The sequence below is a fragment of the Chrysochloris asiatica genome, unplaced genomic scaffold (genome assembly GCF_000296735.1).
Source record: "Chrysochloris asiatica unplaced genomic scaffold, ChrAsi1.0 scaffold00042, whole genome shotgun sequence".
NCBI lineage: Eukaryota > Metazoa > Chordata > Mammalia > Afrosoricida > Chrysochloridae > Chrysochloris > Chrysochloris asiatica.
Genome location: NW_006408560.1, coordinates 16,069,501 through 16,079,484, shown reverse-complemented (window position 1 = coordinate 16,079,484; position 9,984 = coordinate 16,069,501).

The following is a 9,984-nucleotide window of genomic DNA, read 5'->3' as shown; positions in this document are numbered from 1 at the left end:
GAACCGACTCCACGGCACTTAACAACAACAACATCTTTCAAGAAGAAACAAAATCTTAGCTTCATGTATGTGTGGGTCAGGAGGGAGAGGAATGGTAGGTACACCTGTCCTTGGGAAAGAACCTTCAGGCTAAGAGAAAGATCTGTAGAGAAGAGATACTGAGGAGACCCTGCTTATCAAGAAACTGGGGGTCGAGAAGGGATGAGTAGTAGTCTGAAACACTTTGCACCTTAGCTTTCTGTTCTTTGTTGAGCTCTGGGACCAAGAAATCCTTTCACCTTTAGCTAAGCTTCTGCCTATTTTTAAAGGTTGACCTCCCAGAATGGTGGCAAGGATCCAGAGCTACAAATGGGTATTGTTGTTAAATGCCTTCCAGTCAATTTTGACTCATAGTGACCCTGTATAGGGTTTCCAGGGAGCAGGCTGGTGAATTTGAACCACCAGCTGCACCTTTTGGTCCCGTGCATTATCCCACAGCGCCACGCCAGGACTTCTAAAATGCACCATTATTCCTGTCTAGGGTGTGAGATGAGAGATGACCATGGATTTTCAGGTGAAACATATGATGATTAATCACTGTTATGAGCAAGAGCAGGCTATACTTAACTTCAGGTGCTGAAAAACATTTCTGACAGCACCCTTTGATTAGCAGATTTACTATTAGCTTTTCATAAAGTCAGGGTATTTGTTGAGGTACTCTCCCTCCAGTTTAGGAGGCTAGACAATATAGATGAAAAAATTAAAAGACAATATGAGTTCATCAAAAATAAAAGACTGTGCAGGGTAATCTAGCAGCTAATCTTTAAATTAGTATAAAAAGAAAGGGAAAGGAGTTCCGAAAGCTCAACCATCCAGGGGCTAGAGTTTGGAAACCTTTGGATAGTGTTCCTTACAGCTTCAAAGGTTTGGGATTCTGATACGTGTGAAAAGGTTTTATTAACTGTGAAGTGCTCATAGAAATAGGAGAAACATTAGTTTAACCTGTACAGGATTGACTGAATCAGTTTCACACCTTCATAGTGGCGTTGCTATTAAAAAAAAAAAAAAAATCGTCGTGGTTTATTATTTTTAATACTTAATTGGAAAATTGATTATGTGGCTTGGAAACCCTTTACTCTATGCAGTGTACATTCTTACACTGCTTTTCTCAGTCTCTTTTGGGAAAGGACCCAAGCATAGATCTGCCACTGACATACAGAGTCACTTCTTCATCCAACTAGAGGAAGCAGTACTAAAGAAGTGCTTTATAATCCTAGTCTCAAAAGAAAAAAAATAATCACCACTTTATTAAAAACAGTTGTGAATGTCTTAGGGCATGAAGTTTGGAGTTCTGAGGGAAGAGCACCAGGATCGGGGTTAGTACCTGAGTGCTGAAGGCTGGCGTTGGCCTTGTGGATAACTTTGAAAAGATGCTTCCTACTATGGATCCCAGTTTTCTTACCTGGAAAATTGATTAATTTAGACTGGCCAGTCTCTAATGTGTGATTACTTCTAGCAATTTCATTAGTTGGACCTCTGAAACCTAATGCCTTGTGTCCTCTTCTTCCAGTGAGCCAGGACTTTTTCAGGAATCATTATCTGACCCTCCTGGAAATCAGTGAAAATGAAAGTGTGAAAAGATTAGGGAAGGGAGCTGCCTGGTGAAATGGGAGAGGAAAGTACTTTGATGTATAATGTGTAAACTTAGGGAAGGATTGGGAATTTGTGGCCCAAATAGAAGCAGAATAGGATTTGGAACGTGTTTTTTAGAATCCAGAAGAATACCCAGATTTGTGTTACTAAAACAACTGCACGGACTTGAGGGGGAAATTACAAAAGTCTGGGAAGGCCTTTAAGTATCACCTTGCCGTTTCCTCTTGACTCCAAATAGGGTTATCTGTTGAGTTTGTAACAGGTAGGGCTGCTCCATTTTCCTATGATTTCTTGGGGAAGGTGGTTCCATGAGTTCAACCGTTGTAAATTCCTTTGGTACCAAATTGACTTTTGCTAGAATTTAAAGCCATTTTGTTGTCTAATTTTGACTTTGGTGTAGGCCATCTACTTATTAGTATCCTGTCTTTATGGAAAGGAGCTCTGATAGCATAGTGGTTACGAATCGGGCTGCTAATCTCATGGTCAGCATTTCGAAACTCCCAGCTGTTCCGCAGGGGAAAGATGAGGCTTTCTGCTCCCGTAAAGATTTGCAGCCTCTGAAACCCTGTACAGGGTCGCTGTGAGTCGGAACCAACTCCACAGCACTTAACAACAGCAACCTCATCTTTATTGACCTCATTAGTTTGCATCCCCATTCTAAAGCAAACTAAGACATGTTGAAAGGGACTTTGAAAAGTTAAAGTGTAGAGATTTTGGAGTCCTGGTTTTCAGTGCTTACTTCTTTCTCTCCTTTGTCTGGGAACAGGTACTAGCCAGTGGTACAATAGGATCTCTAGTCACTAGTTCTGACCTGGCCTCAAGTCACAGAGGGCATCAACGTAAGTGATGACCTATGGTCTTTGTATTGTAGTCCTTGCAATCAGTTGGTTGGACAGCAAATATTTCTCAAATGATTCCATGCTCAGCTCAGTTCTTGTTGCTCAGGGAGATAGTATATAAGTATGTGGAGCTTACATTCTAGTTAGGAAATGCTGTTAATGAAACAACACAAAACAATATAAAGATGGTACTTAGTTGCTGAATTTGGTGTACACCAAAAATATACATTTAAAGAAGAGTGGCAAGTTAGTGGTCATAAGAAAAGCCAGAGGAGGGGGTTGTTGTTCTTGTCAGGTGCCATCGAGTCGGAACTGACTTATAACGACCCCTTGCACAGCAGAATGAAACAGTGCCCTATCCTGGGTCAACCTCACTACCACTGCCACACTTTGAGTCCATCAATGATGCCACCTGGCCAATCCATCTCGTTGGGGGTCTTCCTCTTTTTCTCTGACCCTCCACCTTACCCAGCATGACATCCTTCTCCAGTGACTGTTCCCTCTGGACAATATGTCCAAAGTATGAGAGATGAAGTTTAGCCATCTTGGCCTCCAAGGAGCACTCTGGCTGCACTTCTTCCAAAAGTTAGAATTTATTTAGGAGAAAGAAAGAGAGGAGGCCATTTCAGACAAGGGGATATAACATAAAGGGTAGAACCAAACATGGTGTGGTTAGAACATAGGTCTTTGTAGAGCATAGTGAAATTAGGTTGATAAAGTAAGTAAAAGGTGGGAGATACAGGTATTCAGATTATGTGGTAGGAAAAAAGAAGGCAGTAAAGGTTTATGTATTCTAATGATAAAAATAGTATATAAAGAGAGAATTCTGGTTGGAAGAAAGCTTGGGGTCAGGAAGGCAATCATGGCAAAAAATAGTTACTGAACCAGAATGGTTTTAGTGGTGGTGATGTGCTATGGAGTCAGTTCCGACTCATAGCAACCCTGTATAGGGTTTCCTAGGCTGTATATATTTATGAGAGCAGAGAGCTTCATTCTCCTGCAGAACTGCTGGTAGTTTCGAACTGCTGATCCTGAGATTAGCAGCCCAACTTGTAACCACTACATTACCAGAACTCATTAAATCAGAACGGTTGTGGGAATGAAGAGAAAGGGTCAAGGTTTGGAAGACACTTCGGAAGGAGAATCAGCAAGGTTGAATCAAATTTGACTTCCAAGTTTTTGAGGCTGTTGACTTGGAAAAAGATAATACTATTATTGATAGTTTGGAATCCTGGTGTAGCGCTGTGGGCTAATGTGCTGGACTGCAAAATCGCTTGAACCTACAAAGTCGGTGGTTCAAACTTACTAGCCGCTCCTTGGAAACCCTATACAGGGTTGCTATGGGTCAAAAATGACTCGACAGCTCTTAACTACAACAACATTGATAGAATAGAATCATCATTAAAAGTTATTGTAGGATAAACACTGGACTGTGTACCACAAAGTCAGCAGTTTGAAACTACCAATGGTTCTACAGGAGAAAAATGAAGCTTTCTGCTCCCACAAAGATTTATAGCCTTGGAAACCCTATACAGGGTTGCTATGAGTTGGTGTAGGCTTGATAGCATTTAACTACAGTCGCCCATTGGTACCCAGCATTCACTGAATACAGCATATTGAATGATACTTATCTTGCTAGGTCAGGTAATTTTTGTCAAACATTTTCAGTTTCTGTTGTTGTTAAGTACCGTTGAGTCGATTTCGACCCATAGCGACCCTGTGTAGGGTTTCCAAGGAGCAGCTGGTGAGCTTGAACCGATGACCTTCCAGTTCAAACGTCTTTGCAGTCTGACGCATTAACCCACAGCGCCACAGTAGTTCAGTTTATTAAAGGGAGTGAGGGGAGTCAGCTCTGGGAGATCCCTTAAGAGACTGGGTCATGATTTGAGGAAATAGTATATATTTGATGAATCCTGATTAGTTAAATATACTAGTGCTGTAGGATCAGCACTGGACCGCAAAGTCAGTTTGAACTGAAAGTTGGCAGTTCAGACTCACCAGCCACTCGTTGGAAACCTTATACAGGGTTCTATGAGTCATAACTGACTTGACGGCAGTTAACAACAATTCCCATATAGCAAGCCAAGTTCCAGGGCTAGCGGGATATCTCTACAGAAACAATCCTAGTAACATAGAGTATAGGACTTCTGGTGAAAAGATCTGTTTGAGCCACAGCTTAGCCACTAATTAGCTGTGTGTGCAGGATGATTTGTGTAAAAGCATGTTGTGAATTCTATAGTACCAAACATATGGTGAATGTTGTGAAGGCATTTGGTTTGGCAAGGGCCCCAGATTGGCCAGACTCTCCTCAGCAGCTGCTGGAAGACCTGTGCTTGGGTTACCACTAGGCCTATGCTGATTCTAAACTAAAGACTGACAGGCATGGATAGGGGAGCATTTTTAACAAACAGAACAAAAGTAAAAAATCAGGTGTTCAAGATCTCATCCACAGACAGGTCTTCTTTGCTAGAAACCCACCATGTCTTTCTTTTCCAGCCCTAAAGCCCTAGTGTGGGGCTCATAACTTCCATTCAGCCCACATCTCATCTCAGTAATTGTATGTCCTATTAATGTACCCTCACACCCTCTTTCAGCTAGATCAGCCTGTGTCCTCACTCTTTTTTTAAGATTTTATTGTGAATTGAGTGATAGTTTACATGGGGAACATCAGTTTTATTAAATTCAGTTGTTTCATTGCAAGGATTACCGTCTCCTCCGTGCATCATCTTTGATCATTCATCACTCTTTTTCATACCTTCATGTGAGTGTTCTCTTTCTCTCCTCAACTCTGTTAGACTTATTTTCTTCAAGGAAATATTTTCTGATTAATACCACCAAACCCTATATAGTTTTTAATCAACATTGTTTTTGCAAATACGTATAGTAATTGGATTCTATTATCATTTACTTGTATAAAACGATTTATGTAAAAGTTCTAGCACAATGCCTAGCACATGGTTGTTAAATGCCATCAAGCAGGTTCCAACCCTGTATAGGGTTTCCAAGGGTGGCTGGTGAGTTTGAACTACTGACCTTGTGGTTGCAGTCTAGTTCTTATCCTCCAGCACCACACCAGGAGTCCTAGCATATGGTATACTCATAAATGTTGGTGCTATTCCAGTCTTTACAGGTTTTATGATGGTTATTGTATCTTACTCTGTTGTTGCTCAGGATTCAAGAGCAGCGTCTTGTTTTTGTAGGTTGTCTTCTAGTGCCCAGGTTAGCTCACTTTATACAAGGGAACTTCAAAAAGTTTGTGGAAAGATGAAATTAAAAGATAAAGGAGTTTTTCCATAAACTTTTTTTTTTTTTTTAATGTCGTATTGTGAATTATGTGATGGTTTACATGGGAGAACATTAGCTTTACATTCATCCTATAGTATATCATTACATTGCCATGGTTACAATCCCCTCTATGCATCGTCAAGTAACCAAATGGTGTACCCCCGGCAAGCCTGCCCCCTGGTTGTCAGCACACAGCCCCTTTTCCTCTCTGGGTCTAGAGTTCCAAGCTGCTCCATCTCTCCACGTACGTCATCGTGTCTGCCTCCATCTCTGGACGTCACTGTTTCTCTGGGTAGAGTCCTGCACTCCACTCTTCTCCTTTGATGGTCCCAGGGCCTCCGCTCCTGGACTGCTAAGTCAACCTCTCCCCTCTTTTTGCTATAAAATGTCTACCTTTACATTTCCAACCCTCACAGTCAGTCCTGATAGTAATTATTCACTGTTGTACCACATGAGTGCTATCCACATCTCCTTTCATTCCACAAACTTTTTGAAACCCCTTTGTATAAGATGTAGTGCTAAGCTTGCCTCTTCAGTCTTGAACTGTAGCTGTACTCTCCAGCCTTTGCCAAGGGATTTCAAGAAAGCACCTCTAAAAACTGCTGCTGAGAACTGAGACCAAGATTCCTCCCGGTTCTTACTGGGTGCTAGGTCTTGGGCACTTGGTATTTCTTCTAAGGACAGAGCAGCCTTGTTGGGGCTGTTTGCTTTCAGCTTCTCAGAGTTCTGGGGATTTCCCCACTGGCGGCATGACTTCCGGCTGCTTTTCCCTACAGGGGTCGAGTCAGGCACAAGTCCCACCCCACTATTGTCCTGCCTGCCCCAGGCTGGCCCCATTCATCCAGAGCAGGGCCCTCAGAAGCTTCCCTCCAAGAGACTGCTGCAGCAGCAGAGAAAAGCCACTGTTGTTCTGGGGGGAGGTGGCTGAAGAGAGTGTAGTAAATAGCTTTGTGAATGGGACCTTGTATGAGGCTAGAACCTCTTCTCTTCAGAAACTAGGGGTTTTGTGTCTTCACAGGGAGTCAGGGTTAGGAAAATTCAAGCTGTTCCTCAGATAAGAAGGTTGGTCCATTTAACAGATTTTCACCTGGCATGATGCTAGGCACTGGGGATTCATTGTGAACATGAATTGCATATATCCTCACCTCAAAGAGCTTATGGTTTTGTGGTAGTGGGGGCAAGATTTGTATGGTAGCACCCTGGACTTACTCCTGTGATGTCAGCTGCAGCACATAACAGGGACGCCTAAAAAAGGTTTCCCAGAGGAAAGGACTTTTAAATTGAGAACTAAAAATAAGTTAGACTGGAAAGAGGGATAGGCCAGATAGAAAGAGCAGAAGGAACAGAAGCCAGAAGGCAAGAAAGAGCATGGTGTTGTGGGAGTTGAACGTAGCTATGGTCTGTCCTGGAATCCTGGTGTGGTGCTCTAGGATAAGTGCTAGACTGCAATTGCAAGGTCAGTCGTTCAAACCCATCAACCGCTTCTCAGAAACCCTATACAGGATTGTTATGATGCGAAACCAACTCAGTGGCACTTAATAATATGATCTATACTGAGATCATAGAGCAATGAGATTAAACGGAACTGGTAACTAGGTAGGAGCTAGGACCTGAGCACCATGTAATCGGTGTGCAGGGTTTTAGACTTTACTGTAGAGGCCATGGAGGACCATTGCAAAATTTAAAAATATACTTTAAAAAAGCTACCATCTTGGAGGCAGAGTGGACATTGGATGGAAAGAATGAAAGAGTGGGAAGTTGGATTATTGCAGTAATATGGGCAAGAGGTGAGAGGGGCCTTAAAAGAAAATCAGGGAGCACGGAGGCTCTGTAGAACACAGGGTTGGTGATTCAAGCCCACCAGTTGCTCCACCAGAGAAAAATGAGGATTTTTGTATTTGTAAAAATGTCTAGCTTCAGACACCTCTTCTGTACTATAAGTAATAGACTACAGATCACAAGGTTGATGATTTAAGTTCACCAGTCACTTTGTGGGAGAAAGATGAGGCTTTTTGCTCCTGCAAAGTTGTATAACCTTGGAAACCCTATACAGTGTCACTATGAGTTGGAACCAGCTCACTTAACAACAACAAATGAAAAGCAGAACTCCTTGGGTGGTGCAAACGGTTAAGCACTCAACAATTAGCCCAAGTTGGTAGTGACTATTAGCCCAAAGGTTGGTGATTCAAACTCACCCAGAAGTGTCTTGGAAAACAGTCCTTCTTTGTAACTACCACCAAACAACTCTTTCCCTGATGGGTTTGGGGAAAAGAAGATGGGAGAAAACAAACGGCAAAAAAATGAACTAACCAGTCCCACAGCTTCCTTTACTGAGCTAGGTTCAGTAATGCATTGCAGTGGCCATACAGAATCCAGACACCATACTCAGTTACGGGGTTTATTAGGGAGGCTAGCAGGTTACAGCTCAGGGTCAGAAATGCTTAGGGCAGTTGTTTCTCAGTCGTGCTCATGTTGTTGTTGTTATTAAGTGCTGTCAAGTCGGTTCCGATTCATAGTGACCCTGTATAGGGGTTCCAAGGAGCGACTGTTCAGCTTGAACCGCTGACCTTGCAGTTCAAACCAACCTATTGTTGTTAAGTGCTGTTGAGTCGGTCCCAGCCCATAGCCACCCTGTATAGGGTTTCCAAGGAGCAGCTGGTGAGCTTGAACCACCAAGCTTGCAGTTCAAACGGCTTTGCAGTCTGGCTCATTAACCCACAGTGCCACACCAAGACTCCTCAAACCAACCTAGGCAGGCCTTTTTCTGCTTGGCCAATGTTACAAAGCTCTTCTAAGGCTACTGAAAAATGCCTATAGGACATACCACTCCACCGTAAGCCTCAGCCTGAAGGCACTTGGTTTTAACTCCCCTGATGAAATACTTGTCACTCAGCTTTACTTGCTTTGTGGGCTTGGAAACCCACTGCTCTGTCTTGTGCTCCTGCTCTTGGTTCTGCTGCTGCTACTTCTCTGCCACAGTGTCACAGCTTTCTGCCCCTGAGTCAAGGAGCTTCAGTGTACAGGGACCTCTGCTCTCCTTCTGGCTGTTCTTTGACGGTATTGAGCGTCCCCCTCCTGCTTCTGAGATGGCTCATTTTATACCTGTTAGAGTTACAAGTTTTGACAATCACAGTTAACTCTGCTAACCACTCACAACTGCATCATATAATCCTATCAGCATTTTTCTTCCACCTTCTCTTATTCAGACCCAGCAGAGCAAACACTTGTTTGGTGGTAGTTACAGACTCTGGCTAGAAGAGACATTAAATTATTCTCTATACCTCAGGCACAGCCTTGAAAATGTTACAGAGAAGCTCTACTCTGCACAGATGGAGTCACAATGAGTCAGGATTGACTCAGTGGCAAACAACAGAGGAAAAGCACGATTGAGGAAAGGAGAGGGTTGGTTTCGTTTTGAACATGTTGAGTTTAAGGTATCTGGAACATCCCAGGGAAAATGTTCACCAGGCAATTGGATACTTAGGTCTGAGGTCAAGAGGGTTTTCTGGGATAGAGAATTATGGTTGTGGGTCATCACCATCTACAGAGTGGCCCAAGGATAAGATTGTTCAGGGACAAGGATGGTAGAGTGAGGAGAGAAGAGGGCCTTGGACAGAACCTCAGAGAACTCTACATTTAAAGGTAAGCCAAAGGACTCCAAGGACACTGGAGGGAGGGAGTGGCAGAGAACCAGGGCAGAGTGGAATCTCAGAAATGAAGGGAGGGAGTGGTCAGCAGTGTCACATGCTCCCAGGAGGTCAAATATGAAAAGGACAGAAAAAAGTCTGGATTTAGTAACTAGGAGGATATGCATGGGCTTGGTGAGTGATTTCTGGAACAGGGGCCAGTTTGTAGTGGGTTAAAGAGAAAAGAGGTGAAGAAATGGTGATAGATGATAGTCTAGTTTTTTTTTCAACGTTTTAATGTGAATTGAATAAAGGTTCACAGAACAGATCATCAGTTGTACATTCAACAAACCATACACTTTGCTTCAATACATGGTTGCAATCCCCTCCTTGTACCAACAGTTAACAGTTTTTTACCTCTATTCACTTTTAACTATTGCATTCCTCCCTGTGTCTCCCCCTACCTTCATCTTTTCTCTGCTAACCTTCCTCTTGTATATTGCCTGCCCTGTCACCTTTGTTAACATGTGTCTCTGCTAACATAGTGGTTACGAATTGGGCTGCTGACCTCAAGGTTGGCAGTTTGAAACTACCAGCTGTTC